This window comes from Choloepus didactylus, chromosome 6 (genome assembly GCF_015220235.1).
Source record: "Choloepus didactylus isolate mChoDid1 chromosome 6, mChoDid1.pri, whole genome shotgun sequence".
Taxonomy (NCBI): domain Eukaryota; kingdom Metazoa; phylum Chordata; class Mammalia; order Pilosa; family Megalonychidae; genus Choloepus; species Choloepus didactylus.
Window position 1 is genome coordinate 23301756 of NC_051312.1, and position 18295 is coordinate 23320050.

General features: G+C 39.1%; 1 pseudogene; it reads right to left on the minus strand.

The window, feature by feature from the left end:
• Positions 1-262: 262 nt before the first annotated feature.
• Positions 263-17781, minus strand: LOC119536708 (annotated as a pseudogene).
• Positions 17782-18295: the final 514 nt, after the last annotated feature.

Consider the following 18295-nt stretch of genomic DNA (forward strand, 5'->3'; position numbering starts at 1 on the left):
GAAGTATTTCATTGACATATTGTAACTTAAAATTCTAAGAGTTTAATTATCTGAACAATTTTGAAAAATGGATAAATTTATAATTTGAAGTGAAAAAAGAAGAATTGTGCCATGGAGTAGAGCTTTTGAAAACTAATTGATTTGCTTGTTAAAGATTCAGTCACAACTTATTTCAGATCAGGAACATAAAATACATGATAATATTTAATTAGTATTCTATCAGAAAATGAAAATATATCTCTGAGATAACTGAGGAAATTTATTAAAAATTGACTAAGATCCTCTTTCTGTTTCCTGCATAATAATTTTTCAGTGCTGCAACCACATCCTTGTTCCTAAGCCTATATATGATGGGATTCAACAGTGGAGTCACAAAGATGTAAAAATGAGAGAATGATTTGATTTCTACCTCAAACAGGTGCCAGGACCAAAGAACAAAACCACAACTATGTGGTGGGAAGAACAGGTGGAGAAAGCTTTGAACTGACTTGTGGTTGAGGGTAACTTTAAGATGGTGGAGATGATTTTCTGATGTGAGAGTTTAGTATGAATACAAAAAGAATCATGGCAAATAATACAGCAACTAAATAGACACAAATCTCATTAAGTGCAGTGTCACCACAGGCCAGCTTGACCAATGCGGGAATCTCACAGAAGAAGTGGTTGATTTGGTTAGAACCACAGAATGGCAATGAGAACACCTGAAATGTATGCCTTATCTGAACCAGAATTCCTCTGATCCAGGAGCCAACTGACAGCTGGGTACATATCTTTTGGTTCATGACTATAGGATAGAGCAGAGGGTTACAAATGGCTACATAGCGGTCATAGGCCATCACAGCCAGGAGGAAACATTCAGTGGCTCCCACCATAAGGAAGAAGCACATTTGGGTGGTGCAGCCCAGCAATGAAATGCTTTCATCCCAAGTCCAAAGGTTCACCAGAATCCTAAGGACAGTGACTGACATAAAACAGTTTTCCAATGAGAGAAAATTTGCCAGAAAAAAATCCATGCAATCTGAAGAGCAGAGTCTACCCTCATGATTATCATGATAAGACCAATTCCTATAATGATAAATGTGTATATGAGAGAGAAAATTTCAAATAGGAGCCTGTGGAGGTTTGAAAAGTCAGAAAATCTCAGGAGAATTAATCTCACCACTGAAGAGAAATTGCCTTCTGCTCATTGGTCTCTAGGTAACATCTATGAAAATAATGAATTAAAGATATAAAAATTCACTTTATTTGCTTGGGTTGTAGTTTTATTAGCTATAAAATAAGTACACCATGCTTTCAAAAGTCACAAAATCATGAAGAACTGGTTCTATAAAACATACAAATTTCATTATAAATTATGGCTAAAAATGTCATTCTTTTACTCAAAATCATCCATAAAAATATATTCCTATCCCAAATTAGGTCTTCTAAGGGATGGCTATATTTTCTTCTTTTTGATAGCAAGCTATGTAATGTCTTGTATTGTTATTCAATTTTTATAATAGTACTATAAGAGTTGTATCATAACTATGTTAATAAAAATAAAATTAAAAATAAAAAAATAGAAATTACTGCAAATGAATTGACAATTTTGGTTGAAAGTCTTTTCCCTCAATTCTCCTTTTTCATGATATTTCTTTGAAAATACTTGTATTTACTCTCACTTTGTTTCTCTGAAAGATTTTTAGGAGATTCCATGCAAACATGTTAAATGAATAAACTAGAAATGTTTATCATACTGGGTGATCTCCCTGAATTCTTGCATTCTATTGTTTCTTATAGTGATTTTATTTTAATTGAAAGAAGTCATAAAGAATTGACCAACAGAGGAACAAAAAGATATTTATCAACTTTTTAATATTGGCTTTGTATTTGGATGTGAATTCCTGAAATCAGTAGCCATGTTTTCAATTATGATTCAAGTCAAAGGAAGAGAGAATTAAAAGGTTTGTGGTCTAAGTAGAATCTGGAGCCATACCCAATCTGCCCTTCCAAATCTGCTCATGTATTCATTTTGCTTGGCATGTCCTCACTCTTTTACAACAGTGCTCTATGAGTTGCACATAAGTCCCAGTTTCTTTTTCAGGATCTCCCAGCTCATCCAAGTCTTTCCTGAGCTCTCCTGTCTTCCCACTTTTTATGTTATTTACTCTATGCTGTTAAATCAGGAATAATTTATTTCACAAATTTTACTCTCTCTTTTGCTCTCTCACTCTTTCTCCCTCTCTTTCTCAATAATTAGTTTCGGAGGTTTACCTTACAACTCTTTCTGTGATTCTGTGATGCCAACAGCCCACAGGGCATCTCCATAAGGGTTTGATTCACAGAGGGCTTATATATTTGAAATTTGTTCAAACTGGTAGTCTCCATGGTACAGTTCTTATAATACTGATAAAGGAGATACATACATTCCAGTGTCTCAGTATTGCATTTGGGCCCTAAAGTTGGTTGTAGCTTCTTGAACATAGGTTCATATGGAGAATGACAGGAAGAGACAATACAAAATCTAGGCAAGAGCTTGCTAACTTAGTGACTATGGTAAAACTTGGAACTTAATGATCATCTGCAATAATTTTAACACTCTATTAGGGATTGTCACAGAATCCATCTTATTTAATCCTCACAGTGTGCTGTGAGGCAATTCTTTCACCACAATGAAATTTGGACTCAAGCATGCTATATAAATCAACCAAGACCACATAGCAGGTAAAAGGACTATTGAGATTTGAATTCAGGCCTACCTGAATCAAAATAGAAGTCACTTTGCTACAAGTAATACCAAGGGATCATAGAATAAAATGTTTGTATTCTGTTTCTTACTTGAGTATCTAATGAATACAGTACAGTATCTAATCAATACAGTACATTCATGAAGGGATAACAATTCCTATTATTTGCTATCATGCGCTATATGCTCCTTCAGTGTTTGGTGTGAGGATGTAGTATCATTATAGTACTTTGTGTTTGCCTCTATGTCTCAATTACACAGGGGTCCCCTTTTTTTCTTATCTCCAATGTTCTAACAGGTGACTATTTTGGGGAAAAAAAGAACAAAGTAAAATTTTAAAAAGTAATAATTGGACAACAAACTAGAAACTAATAATCTATAATTTGCTATGGGATTTGTGACAAGCTCTGAATAAGAAGTAATAATGATCACTTTTATAATTTCCTATTTACATTGTGAATATCAATGAGATATTGTATGACAAAGCTTTTTAACAAGTAGGAAGTAGAATCATTAAATAATCCCTATACAATTTCTAATTTCCATCTTAAATATTATTGTAACATAAAAACTTTCCCAGACATTATAATTTAGAGTACTTACTCTTACTTTGGATATTATTCTATTTTTTCCTAATGATACTCTTAATCAACTTAATTATAATATGAAAATATATTATTGATTGATCAGATACTATGCTGGCTTCATAAATTATTCCTCAAGTTTTTGAAAGAAACTGTGTTAAAGACAAGCAGTGAACAGATCCAACAGAACTAGATTACAAATCTTATTCTAATTATGCTATATACCTTAAATTGATAGCCAGTTTGTATTGAATCATTTCATATTTAATTTCTAAGGAGTTTCCAAGGAAAACACAAGGCCCTGCTGTACAGAGAAGATGGTATTACACAGTTTATTTGCTATAAACTGTTAAATTTTTTTTAAACTCAGACAACAATTAAGCAATTAAATTTAAAGGGAAGAAAAAAATCCATGGAATGAAATTCAAGCAACAATGAAAGGAAGATGGAAGGAAGGAAGGAAGGAAGGAAGGAAGAAAGGAAGGAAGGAAAGAAGGAAGAGAAGGAGGAAGAGAGGGAAGGAGGGAGGGAGGGAAGGGAGGAAAAAGAAGAGAGAGAAAGAGAGAAAGAAAAAAGCCACAGCCCAAGAATTCTTACACCAATTTTCATAAAAATAATACTCACCATAATGTTAGGAAAGGATGATTTTTTTTCAATGTTATAAATTCACTAAATCTTTACCTAACATTGGAATAAGATGTTTATCATTGGTATAATTTGATTGCATATATTTGCCCTTTCTTAATACATACAGGGTACCAAAAAATTGCAGCTCCATTATTCTAAAACGAACACTGCTCACAATCCTCTTTCTCAGAAATCCTTCAAAGAAAAAGATAAATGGAGCCCTGATGCATTTTGTCCCTTTAATTGAAGCTATTTTATTATACTTTATTTTCCTCAGGAGCACAGTAAAATTACTGTTTTATTTAACTAAAGAACTTATACTATACCTCTGTGATGGTTGGGTTCATGTGTCAACTTGGCTAGGTGGCACTGGCCTGACGATTGCCGTGAGGATATTTGAGGCTGGTTAATAATCCAACGGGCTGGTTTGTCGGATCATCAGTCAATTGACTGCAGCTGACTGATGACTCATCAAGGGGCATGCTTCCACAGTGAGAGAACGCAATTGGCTGGATTTGGTCTGGGTGATCAGTTGGAGGTTTATAAGCCAGACAGTTAGAGAACCTTCACTTCTTTCTTCAGCTGCTCAGTGAAGCGTTTCCTGGGGAGTTCATCAAAGTTGTCAGTTCGTTTCCTGAGGAGTTCGTCGGACATCTTCCTTGGAGTTGACAGCTTGTTGATGGCTCTGCAGAATTTGGACTCGTGCGTCACTTTTACAATTTGATAATCAGAGACATCTCTCATTGATTCTGTTTCCAAGGAGAACCCTAACTAATACAACTTGGTACCGAGAGTGGTTCTTGAGAAACAGAATCTTAAAATGGGCTTTTACAATTTGTTTTCTACTCTGATTAGATTCAGAGGCACTAATGACTCTATTTCCAATAATCAAGAGGGTACTAACAGTCCATGGCAGGAGTTGGCAAAGGAAATATGCAAAATAGCACCATTTGATTCTCCTAATTGTGCTCTAGTACGAAGTGAGGCTCTGGGAGACAGTGTTTTCACCACGTTCACGGAGTTTTGCAGTATTAAGAAGTATAATGATGTTGGCTGGCTGCTCTTAAATACTTTGGATACAGTTGTAAGAGAAAGGGATGAGCTAAAGGCTTCAAATTCAAAACCTGAATGCTGTATGACAGATGTAAAGGGTTCCATCTGTGCCCTGAAAGAAAATCTTATTTCCTGTGCCCGCAGACTGGAGGTTTCTGAAAATCAGATGCAGTCTCTTATTGTACGAGTAGCACATTTACAGCGTAAACTAAAATCTCAACCTCTCAGGGTGTCTGCTGTTAAAGTAAAGGCATTGATTGGAAAAGAATGGGATCCAGAAACTTGGGATGGGGACATATGGATTGATAATAATGATAGTGAGGACATTGGAACCCTGGATTCTGCTGGGTCATTGTTAGATTTACCTGTAGAGGGCTGTCCTGGGGAAACAGCTTCTCTGCCTCCAGTCTGCCCTAAGGAGCCTGCCACTCCACCCCCACCTAAGGAGATTAACCCTTCAATGCCTGCTAAACTTGTAGTCACCTCCCCTGAGGAAGCACCCTCACTCTTTTGTCTGGAGAGATTAATCCTATTTTAAGAGATGAAAATGCAACAGAGTGTCCTGAGGTGAATGGCTTGAGAGATAATTCTAACTCTTTTCATGACCCACCCCCACCACCAGTTTTTGCTTCAAGACCTATAACTAGGCTCAAGTCCCAACAAGCCCCAAAGGGTGAGGTACAAAGTGTGACCCATGAGGGAGTACGCTGTATTCCAAAAGAACTGTATGAGTTTTCCAATTTATACAGACAGAAACCAGGGGAATATGTGTGGGAATGGATATTGAGAATGTGGGATAATGGTGGAAGGAATATAAGGTTGGATCAGGCTGAATTTACTGATATGGGCCCACTAAGCAGAGATTCTGCATTCAATGTTGTAGCTCGAGGGGTTAGAAATGGTGTTAAGTGTTTGGGTGGCTGGCTGAAACATGGATCAAAAAGTGGCCAGCATTACCAGAGGTTGAAATGCCAGAACTGCCCTGGTATAATGTGGAGGAGGGGATTCAAAGGCTTAGAGAGATTGGAATGTTAGAGTGGATTTATCACGGAAGACCTGCTCACACAGCCCTGGAATGTCCAGAGGACACACCTTTTACCAGGACTGTAAGGAATAAATTTGTGAAACTAGCTCCATCATCCCTGAAGAGCTCTGTATTCGCCCTTCTCTGTAGGTCAGATATTACTGTAGGAACTGCTGTCACTGAACTGGAATCCTTAAACACAATGGGGATAATCGGGTCCCGAGTCAGCAGAAGCCAAGTGGCTGCAGTTAATCACCACAGACAAGGTGGTCATGGCTACCATAATGGAAAACAGGCTCAAAGCAGCAATCAAAATAATATGACTCTCAGAGACTTATGGCGTTGGCTAGTGGATCATGGAGTACCAAGTAGTAAAATAGATGGGCAATTGACTAAATTCTTGTTTGAACTATATAAGCAGAAGAATTCTAGGCCACGTGAACAGAAATCTCCCTTGAATTACAAAAACAGAGAGTCACGGCCCCTTAATCAATTCCCAGACTTGAGACAGTTTACGGATCCAGATCCCCTTGAATGAAGGGAAGGCCGGGTACCCTTGAAGGACCCTGTCACACTGCCAAAAATTTATACTGTTAATCATCCTCCCAGCCTTCCCCAGGGGGGCCTACGGCCTTTTACCAGGGTGACTGTGCATTGGGGAAAAGGAAATGATCAGATATTTCATGGATTATTAGACACTGGGTCAGAAGTGACCTTAATTCCCGGAGACCCAAAACGTCACTCTGGTCCACCAGTCAGAGTTGAGGCTTATGGAAGTCAGATGATTGATGGAGTTTTAGCCCAGGTCCATCTCACAGTGGGTCCAGTGGGTCCCTGGACCCATTCTGTGGTTATTTCCCAAGTGCCAGAATGCATAATTGGAATAGACATACTCAGCAACTGGCAGAATCCTCACATTGGTTCCCTGACTCCTGGAGTGAGGGCTATTATGGTGGGAAAGGCCAAGTGGAAGCCACTAGAGCTTCCCCTGCCTAGCAAAGTAGTGAACCAGAAGCAATACTGGATTCCTGGAGGGATTGCAGAGATTAATGCCACTCTTAAGGACTTGAAGGATGCAGGGGTGGTGATTCCCACCACATCCCCATTCAACTCTCCTATTTGGCCTGTGCAGAAAACAGATGGGTCTTGGAGGATGACTGTGGATTATCGTAAGCTTAACCAGGTGGTGACTCCAATTTCAGCTGCTGTCCCAGATGTGGTATCATTGCTTGAGCAAATCAACACATCCCCTGGTACCTGGTATGCAGCTATTGATCTGGCAAATGCTTTTTTCTTTATTGCTGTCAGCAAGGACCAACAGAAACAGTTTGCATTCAGCTGGCAAGGCCAGCAGTTTACATTCACCGTGCTACCTCAGATTTATATCAACTCTCCAGCCCTATGTCATAATATTGTCTGCAGGGATCTTGATCATTTCTCCCTCCCACAAGACATCACACTGGTCCATTATATTGATGATATCATGTTGATTGGACCTAGTGAGCAAGAAGTAGCAACTACTCTAGATTTGTTGGTAAGGTATTTGCGTGACAGAGGATGGAAGATAAACCCAACAAAAATACAGGGGCCTTCCACCTCAGTAAAATTTCTAGGTGTCCAGTGGTGTGGGGCCTGTCGAGATATTCCTTCTAAGATGAAGGATAAGCTGCTGCATCTGGCCCCTCCTACAACCAAAAAAGAGGCACAGCACTTAGTTGGCCTCTTTGGGTTTTGGAGACAACATATTCCTCATTTAGGTGTGCTACTCCAGCCCATTTACCGAGCGACTAGAAAAGCTTCTAGTTTTGAGTGGGGACCGGAGCAAGATGAGGCTCTGCAACAGGTCCAGGCTGCTGTGCAAGCTGCTCTGCTGCTTGGACCATATGATCCAGCTGATCCAAAGGTGCTGGAAGTGTCAGTGGCAAATAGAGATGCTATTTGGAGCCTTTGGCAGGCTCCTATAGGAGAATCACAATGCAGGCCCTTAGGATTTTGGTGTAAAGCTTTACCATCCTCTGCAGATAACTACTCTCCATTTGAGAAACAACTGTTGGCCTGCTACTGGGCCTTAGTAGAGACAGAACACTTAACCATGGGCCACCAAGTTACCATGAGACCTGAGTTACCTATCATGAGCTGGGTGTTATCTGACCCACCAAGCCATAAAGTTGGGCGTGCACAGCAGCACTCCATCATAAAATGGAAATGGTATATACGAGATAGAGCTCGAGCAGGTCCTGAAGGTACAAGTAAGTTACATGAGGAAGTGGCCCAATGCCCATGGCCCCCACTCCTTCCACCTTACCTTCTCTTTCCCAGCCCACAGCTATGGCATCTTGGGGAGTTCCTTACAGTCAGTTGACTGAGGAAGAGAAGACTCGGACCTGGTTTACAGATGGTTCTGCACGATATGCAGGCACCACCCGAAAGTGGACAGCTGCAGCACTGCAGCCCCTTTCTGGGATATCCCTGAAGGACAATGGTGAGGAGAAATCCTCCCAGTGGGCAGAACTTTGAGCAGTGCACCTGGTTGTTCACTTTGCTTGGAAGGAGAACTGGCCAGAGGTGCATCTGTATACTGATTCCTGGGCTGTTGCTAATGGTTTGGCTGGATGGTCAGGAACTTGGAAGGAACATGATTGGAAGACTGGTGACAAAGAAGTCTGGGGAAGGGGCATGTGGATAGGCCTTTCTGAGTGGGCAAACAACATGAAGATATTTGTGTCCCATGTGAATGCTCACCAGAGGGTGACTTCAGCAGAAGGTTCTAATAACCAAGTGGATAAAATGACCCGTTTGGTGGATACCAATCAGCCTCTTTCCCCAGCAACTCCTGTCATTGCCCAATGGGCTCATGAACAAAGTGGTCATGGTGGTAGGGATGGAGGTTATGCATGGGCTCAGCAACATGGACTTCCACTCACCAAGGCTGATCTGGCCACAGCCACTGCTGAGTGTCCAATTTGCCAGCAACAGAGACCCACACTCAGTCCCCGATATGGCACCATTCCTCGGGGTGATCAGCCTGCTACCTGGTGGCAGGTTGATTACATCGGACCACTTCCATCATGGAAAGGGCAGCGATTTGTTCTTACTGGAATAGACACATACTCCGGATATGGGTTTGCCTTCCCTGCACGACATGCTTCTGCCAAAACTACGATACGTGGACTTACAGAATGCCTCATCCACCATCATGGTATTCCACACAGCATTGCTTCAGACCGAGGAACCCACTTCACAGCAAATGAAGTGAGGGGATGGGCACATGCTCATGGAATTCTGTGGTCTTACCATGTTCCCCATCATCCAGAAGCAGCTGGGTTGATAGAACGGTGGAATGGCCTATTGAAGACTCAATTACGGTGCCAACTAGGTGGCAATACCTTGCAGGGTTGGGACAGTGTTCTCCAGGAGGCTGTGTATGCTCTGAATCAGCATCCACTCTATGGTGCTGTTTCTCCCATAGCCAGGATTCATGGGTCCAGAAATCAAGGGGTGGAAACAGGAGTAGCACCACTCACTATCACTCCTAGTGATCCACTAGGGAAATTTTTGCTTCCTGTCCCTGCAAGTTTAAGCTCTGCTGGTCTACAAGTCTTGGTTCCAAAAGGAGGAGTGCTTCCACCAGGAAACACAACAATAATCCCATTGAACTGGAAGTTAAGGCTGCCACCTGGCCACTTTGGGCTTCTTATGCCTCTGAATCAACAGGCAAGTAAGGGGATTACTGTACTGGCTGGGGTGATTGATCCTGACTATCAAGGGGAAATAGCACTGCAACTACACAATGGAAGTAAAGAAGAGTTTTCCAGGAATACAGGAGATCCCCTAGGATGTCTCTTAGTACTACCATGCCCCGTGATTCAAGTCAATGGAAAACTGCAACAACCCAATCCAGGCAGGACTACCAATGGCCAAGAAACTTCAGGAATGAAGGTTTGGGTCACCCCACCAGGCAAAGAACCACGGCCAGCTGAAGTGCTTGCTGAGGGTAAAGGGAATATGGAATGGGTAGTGGAAGAAGGTCGTGATAAATATGAACTACGGCCACATGACCAGTTACAGAAACGAGGACTATGATGACATGAATATTTCCTCCTCGTTTTGTTATGATTATGTTTGTATTTGTCTGTAAAGAAAATATTTTTGCTTTCTTCTCTGTCTTATCCCCTTATCATAAGGCATAAGCTGTAACGTTCATTTTGAAGTTATGGTTTTAGGTGATGTGTACAACTGGCAAGTTGACAAGAGGTGGACTGTGATGGTTGGGTTCATGTGTCAACTTGGCTAGGTGGCACTGGCCTGATGATTGCCGTGAGGATATTTGAGGCTGGTTAATAATCCAACGGGCTGGTTTGTCGGATCATCAGTCAATTGACTTCAGCTGACTGATGACTCATCAAGGGGCGTGCTTTCACAGTGAGAGAATGCAATTGGCTGGATTTGGTCCAGATGATCAGTTGGAGGCTTATAAGCTGGAGGGTTAGAGAACCTTCACTTCTTTCTTCAGCTGCTCAGTGAAGCATTTCCTGGGGAGTTCGTCAAAGTTGCTGGTTCGTTTCCTGAGGAGTTCGTCAAAGTTGTCAGTTCGTTTCCCGAGGAGTTCGTCGGACATCTTCCTTGGAGTTGACAGCTTGTTGACGGTTCTGCAGAATTTGGACTCATGCGCTCCCGCAGTTGCGTGAGTCACTTTTACAATTTGATAATCAGAGACATCTCTCATTGATTCTGTTTCCAAGGAGAACCCTAACTAATACAACCTCTAAATCCCCTTGGTGGAGGACATTGCTAGTCAGTTAGGTTTGAATATTTGCAATAATTTTTTTCTTTTTATTGTTGAAATTATATTTTTAGTTTTTTCTTTTTACATTTTTATTGCGAAATATAACAATATACAGAAAAGTGTCAACTCTCAAAGTATGGTTTAACAAGTACCTAGATGGCAAATTAAAAGTATATTATGGGTTACAGTTTCATCAATTCAGTTATTTCCTTATTGTGAAATACAACATATATACAGAAAGGTGACAACTTTCAAAGTGCTATTTCACAGGTAGTTATAAAGCAAATTTGAAAGAATGTTATGGGTTAAAGTTCCAGCATGTCAGTTATTTCCTTCTAATGCCATAGAAACTAAAAAAAAAAAGTTATGTAAAGACTCATTGTTCATAATCCTTTGCTAAATCCTCTCTTTTCTGTTGCTACCCTTCCCTCTCGTGTGATCACTGTCTCAGTCTTCAGGAATATATGGGCAGTGACCACCCTAAATTGTTCATGTTGAATAGTGGTGTTGACATTACAGGGAAGGGGGATGTATCTGGTTGATGTTCTTGGAGAAGCTCTTGCCTCTGGGTTTGGAGACTTACCTAGCATAGGAGTATTTAAGTTTCTGAAAAGTAAACTTAGTGAGTGAAAGTTTTTCAGAGTGTCATATGGGGACCTAGGTATTCTTTAGTATTTTCAGGAGTAGTGTTAGAGAAGGCTTAGCATACTGTTGGCATTTGGAATATCTAGCTGGAGCTTGCATAAAAGTAACTTCCAGGATAGCCTCTAGAAAATATTTGAAATCTCTTAGCCAATAAAACCTTATTTTGTTACTTTCTTCCCCCCCTTTTGGTGAAAAAGGAATTCTCAATGCCTCAATGCCAGGGCCAGGCTCATTCCTGGTAGTCATGTCCCATGTTGCCTGGGAGATTCACTTCCCTGGGAGTCATATCCAATATAGGGAGGAGGGTAATGAATATATTTGCAGAGTTGTGCTTAGAGAAAGGTCACATCTAAGTAACTAAAGAGGGTCTCTGGGGGTGACTCCTGTAATTATAGATAGGCTTAGCCTCCCCTTTACAGCCATAAGATTGAGGACTTGACTTATTAAGTAGGGCGTTCCTAATTTTAACATATATTCTGTTCAAGATAAACAATCAATATCTCACATTATCTTCACTTAGTTGTATAATCATCACTCAATTTTAAACAATTATCATAACCCAAAACACTCCAAATTTCTTCTCGCCCCAGGTTATTTTTCCCTAGTACTAGTGTGCTAATGATAAGATGTTCCTATTAAATATAGTCTAAAATATGCAATTTGTAGTTTTTCCCATATACTATTCAGTGTTAACTCTTTGTGCCAGTGTCAAACCCTTGAAGTAGATCATGCAAGCATTTGTGGGAAACATACCTTTAAACAAGACATTTCAGTCATTTTCATCTTCACTGTGGCACTGATATTTGTAATACCATTAAGGAAATGTCATCACCTCTGTCCATTCCCATAAGTTTTATCCTCCTTAACATGTCTGTACATATTAGGTAATCATTAGGTAATCATTCCCCCATCACTAGCTTCCATCTCTCTCTAGCTCCACTCTATTCTACATTATAAGATACTGATTTTACATTGTTCAGGGAGTTCATATTAGTGATAACATACAATATCTCTCCTTTTCTGTCTGACTTATTTCACTCAGCATTATGTCTTCAAGGTTCATCCATGTTGTCATGTTTCAGGACCTCATTCTTTCTTACTGCTGCACAGTATTCCATTGTATGTGTACACCACATTTTGTTTATGCACTTATCTGTTCAAGGACACTTGAGTTCTTTACACCTTTTTGAACAATGCCACTATGAACATGGTGTGCAAATATCTGTTCCTGCCACTGCTTTCAGATTTTCTGGGTATATACTGAGAAGTGAAATTGCTGGATTGTAGGGTAACTCAATATCTAGTTTTCTGAGGAAATCCAAACTGTCTTTCAGAGAGGCTGCACCATTGTATAGTCCCACCAGCAATGAATAAGAGTTCCAATTTCTCCACATCCTCTCCAGCATTTGTAGATTTCTGTTTGCTTAATGGCAGCCATTCTTATTGGTGTGAGATAATATCTCACTGTGGTTTTGATTTGCATTTCCCTAATAGCTAATGAAAATGAACATTTTTTCATGTGTTTTTAGCCATTTTTATTTACTCTTCAAAAAATGTATTTTCATATCTTTTGCCCATTTTTTAATTGGATTATTTGTACTATTGTTGTTGAGTTGTAGGATCTCTTTACATATGTTGGATATGTCTCTTATCAGATATATGATTTCCAAATATTTTCCTCCATTGAATTGGCTGCCTCTTCAATTTTCTGACAAAGTCCTTTGAATTTCAGAAGCTTTTGATTTTTCTGGAGTTCCCATTTATCTATTTTTCCTTTTGTTTTTTGTGATTTGGATGTAAGGTCAAAGCAGCTATCTCCTAACACTAGGTCTTGAAGATGTTTCCCTACATTATCTTCTAGGAGTTTTATGGTACTGTCTCTAAAATATAGTTCTTTGATCCACTTTTAGTTAATTTATGTGTAAGGTGTGAGGTGGAGTCCTCTTTCATACTTTTGGATTTGGATTTTCAGTTCTCCCAGTCCCATTTGTTGAAGAGACTCCTCTGTCCCAGTACAGTGGATTTGGGGACCTAATCAAAAATCAATCAACCATTGATCTGGGTGTCTATTTCCTAACTCTTGATTCAATTTCATTGATCAATATGTCAACCTCCGTGTCATTGCATTGCTATGTTGATCACTGTGGCTTAATAGTAGACTTTAAAGACAGGAAGTATAAGTCCTCCCACTTTGTTCTTTTTTAAGAATGTTTTTGGCAATCCGAGGCCTATTTCCCTTCCAAATAAATTTGATACCTAGCTTTCCCCAGTCTGCAAAACAGGTTGTTGGAATTTTGATTGGAATTGTGTTGAATCTGTAGATCAGTTTGTGTATAATAGACATCTTAATGATGTTTAGCATTCCTATCCTGGAACAGGGAATATCTTTCCACCAATTTAGGTTCTCTTTGATTTTTTAGTAAAGTTTTGTAATTTTCTGTGTAGAGGTCTTTTACATCCTTGGTTAAGCTTATCACTAGGTATTTGATTTTTTTTAATTGCTACTGTGACTGGAATTTTTTTCTTGAGTGTCTCTTCAGTCAGTTCATTTCTAGTGTATAGGAACATTACTGAGTTTTGCATATTAATCTTGTATCCCACCTTTTTTCTGAATTTGTTTATTAGCTCAAGTAACTGTCATTGGGTTTTCAGGATATTCAAAATATATAAGCATACCATCTGCAAATGACAGTTTTAGTTCTTCTTTCCCAATATGAATGCCTTGTATTTCTTTGTCTTGCTGGAATGCTCTGGTTGGAACTTCTAGCACAATGTTGAATAATAGTTGTGACAGTGGGCATATTTTCTCATTCCTGATCTTAGGAGGAAGGCTTTCAGTCTCTCACAATTTAGAGACTATGGGTTTTCCATACATGCCCTTTATCATATTGAGGAATTTTCCCTCAATTTCTACCTTTTGAAGTGATTTTATCTAAAAAGGATGCTGAATTTTGTTGAATGCTTTTTCAGCATCTATCAAGGTGACCATTTTATTTTTCCCTTTCAATTTGTTAATGTGTTGTATTCCAATGATTGATATTCTTATGTTGAACCACCCTTGCATGCCTGGAATGAATCCCTTCTGGTTGTGTTGTTATGATTCTTTTAATGTGTCTTCAGATTGCATTTTGTTTAGAATTTTTGCATCTATATTAATTAGGGGGATTGGCCTGTAGTTTTCCTTTCTCATAGCATCTTTGTCTGGTTTAGGTATTAGAGTGATGTTAGCTTCATAAAATGAGTTAGGTACTGTTCTATTTACATCAATTTTTTTGAAAGAGTTTGAGGAGGAATTGTGTCAGTTCTTTTTGGGAAGTTTGGTGAAATTCTCCTGTGAAGCCATCTGGTCCTAGGCTTTTATTTGTGGGAAGCTTTTTGATGACAGATTGGATCTCTTTACTTGTGACTGGTTTTCTATTTATTCTTGGGTCTTCTATGTCTTCTGAGGTCAGTCTAAGCTGTTCATGTGTTTCCAAGAAATTATCCATTTCCTCTAAGTTTTCTAGCTTATTGGCATACAGTTGCTCATATTATGCTCTTGTGACTTTTAAATTTCTTCATGATCCACAGTAATGTACTCCCTCTCATTTCTGATTTTGTTGACTTGGATGTTTCCTCTTTTGTACTTTGTCAATCTAGCTAAGAGTTTGTCAATATTGTTGATCTTCTCAAGAAACAACTTTTGGTTTTATTTACTCTATTTTTTTTGTTGTTGTTGTTCTCCATATCATTTACTTCTTCTTTAATCCTTATTTCTTTTCTTCTGCTTGCTTTAGGGTTAGTTTGATGATCATTCTCCAGCATCTTCTTTTGTTCAGTTAATTCTGGTTTTAGCTCTTTCTTCCTTTATGATGCACACATTTAGAGCTATAAGTTTCTCTTTCAGAACCTCCTATGCTGCATCCCATAGGTTTTGATATGTTGTGTTCTCATTTTCATTCATCTGTAGATATTTGCTGATTTCTCTTGCAATTTCATCTTTGACCCACTGATTATTTAGGAGTGTGTTGTTTAACCTCCATATGTTTGTGAATGTTATGGTTCTTTGGTAATTAGTGATTTCTAGTTGCATTCCATTATGGTCAGAGAATGTGCTTTGAATAATTTCAATCTTTCAACATTTATTGTGGCTTGTTTTGTGCTCCAGCATTTGATCTCTCCTGGAGAATGTTCAACAAGCACTAGACAAAAATATATATCCTGGTAATTTGGGATGTAATGCTCTCTATGTATCTATTAAATCTAATTCATTTGCCACATTGTTTAGGTTCTCAATTCCCTTATTTGTTCCTGGTTGTTCTATCTAGACACAAGGGTGTTCTATTGAATTCTCCCACAATTATTATAGAAACATCTATTACTCCATTCTGTTTTGCCAATGTTTATCTCATTTACTTTGATTGGGTGCCTAAACATTTATGATTGTTACTTCTTCTTGGTGAATTATAGCTTTAATTAAACATAGTGTCCTTTTTGTCTCATGATGTTTTTGCATTTAAAATCTATTTTGTTTGATATTAGAATTGTTACCCTGCTTTCATTTTGCTGCAGTTGGCATGGAATATTTTTTCATCCCTTCACTTTCAATCTCTTTGTGTCATTGGGTCTAAGATGAGTCACTTGTAAACAGCATATTTATGGATCACTTGCAAACAGCATATTATCCATTCTGCTGATCTGTATCTTTTAATTTTGTGTTTAATCCATTAACTATCATATCCTTTGGTTTTTATTTGTCAGTTCTATTCCCACCTCTCTTTTTTTCCCTTACATCACCCTTATTGACACTCTTCATTTCTGTCCCCTTTTTCAGAACTCTATTTCCTTTCTTTTTTTTCTCAGCTGGTATAACTCCCTTTGGTATTTCTTCCAGTGCAACTCTCTTGTTAACAAATTCTCTCAGCATTTGTTTGTGAAAATTTTCAACTCTCCCTCAATTTTGAAGGAGTGCTTTGCTGAAGAATTCTTGGCTGGCAACTTTTCTCTTTCAGAGTATTAAATATCCCATACCACTGCCTTCTCACTACCATGGTGCCCACTGAGTAGTCAGTACTTAGTCTTATGCTGTTTCCCTTGTATGTGGTTAATCCCTTCTCTCTTGCTGTTCTCAGAACTTTCTTCTTTCCTTCAGCATTTGACATTCTGATTTGTATATGTCTCAGTGTAGGTTTAATTGAATTTATTCTCTTTGGAATTTGCTGGGCATCTTTGATTTGCATATTTATGTCATTTAGAAAGGTTGGAAAGTTTTCCCCAACTATGTCTTCAAATATTCTTCCTGGTCCTTTACTTTCTCTTCTTCTTAAACACCAGTGATTCTTATATATGTGCATTTCATGTTGTCCTTCATTTCCCTGAGATCCATTTCATTTTCTTTTTTATTTTGTTCACTAATATTTCTTTGTGCATTTGCAATCAATTACTCTATCCTCCAGTCCACTTATTTTTTCTTCTGCCTCTCCAAATCTGCTATTGTGTGCCTCTAGTATATTTTTAATTTGATCAACTGTGTCTTATTTCCATAACAATTGCTATTTTTAATTTACTGTTTGAAAATATTCTTTGTGCTCCTCTAGAGTCTCCTTGATGCCATTTATGTCCTTTATTTCTTTAGTGAAACCATTAAAGTTGTTTTGGTGATTTGTGTGTACTTCTTTGATTAATTGCTCCAAGTTCTGTGTCTCCTCTGGCATTTTAATTTTGCCATTTGGCTTGTTCGTATCTTCTTGTTTCTTCATGTGCTTTATGATTTTCTGTTGACTTCAGGGCATTTGCTTATCTTAATAAGGTTATTTTGTGAAATGCAGGATTATTTCAACACATGTATATAGCAAAGCCACAGCTTTTTGGAGTGTACTTTCCCTGTCCTCCCAGCAGATGGCACTCTTTATTCACTTCTCACCCTCCATCTAGCTTTCCCCCAAATTCCTCTGTTCACTGGATGGGGTCCAAAACTTGTATAAATTTAATCACACACCAGTTTCACATATTCACTGGGGACTGCCAGTCATGGGGGTATGGTATGGGCCTTGTGCAGTTTGGCAGGGAGTTCACTTAAGGGCACCATGTGTCTGTTTATTCCTAGACCTCTGAGTGTATTACTCCTGGGCTGTGGGGCACTATGTCATACCCTCCATCTCAAACATGCCCTGCGCATTGCCTGCTGTGTGCCCACAGGCCTCTGGGGCATGGGAGGCGCTCCTGATGCTTCCATGTGGTGCTCTTGCCTATCCCTGTCTCTTGCCTGTGCATACCGCTGACTTCCATGGAGGGAGAATAAATGCCATAAACACTGGTCCACTGCCTCCCTGGTTCCCTCATGGGGGCTCCCAGCCATGTGGTGGTGGAGGATTATCTTGGCAGCTAATTATTGAGATGGGTGCATGGGAGTGGAGAGTTCTTCACTCACCTACTTGGCAGATGTCTTGCCACTGCCAGCCCCCAGTGGTGGTCCCAGCTGAATAAACTCACCCCATCCTTTGAGAGGCAGTTTCTCCATTTTTTTCATCCAAACCCCTGCCATGTATAGTAGAAGTACCTCTCTGGCCACTGGAACCCTGAAACTACTGTCCTGGACATCTTCTGGTCCTTCTCTGGTGTCTTTCACGGAGGTGTAGTTTGCTTCACCTCACCTATTCCACCATCTTCCTAGAAGTCCTAGTAATTTTTTAATAAATAGAATATAATGTCAAAAAATAATTACTTTAAAATAAATTTCCCAGGAGTTTCAGATTACTTCTCAAAAAAGTATTTTTTTATAAATGGTGATTTCCTTCATTGATGGCAGGTTGCAAAGTAAAACATGCATCTAATGTCTTTTTTAGTGATTTTTATCTTAGAAAATTATTTTA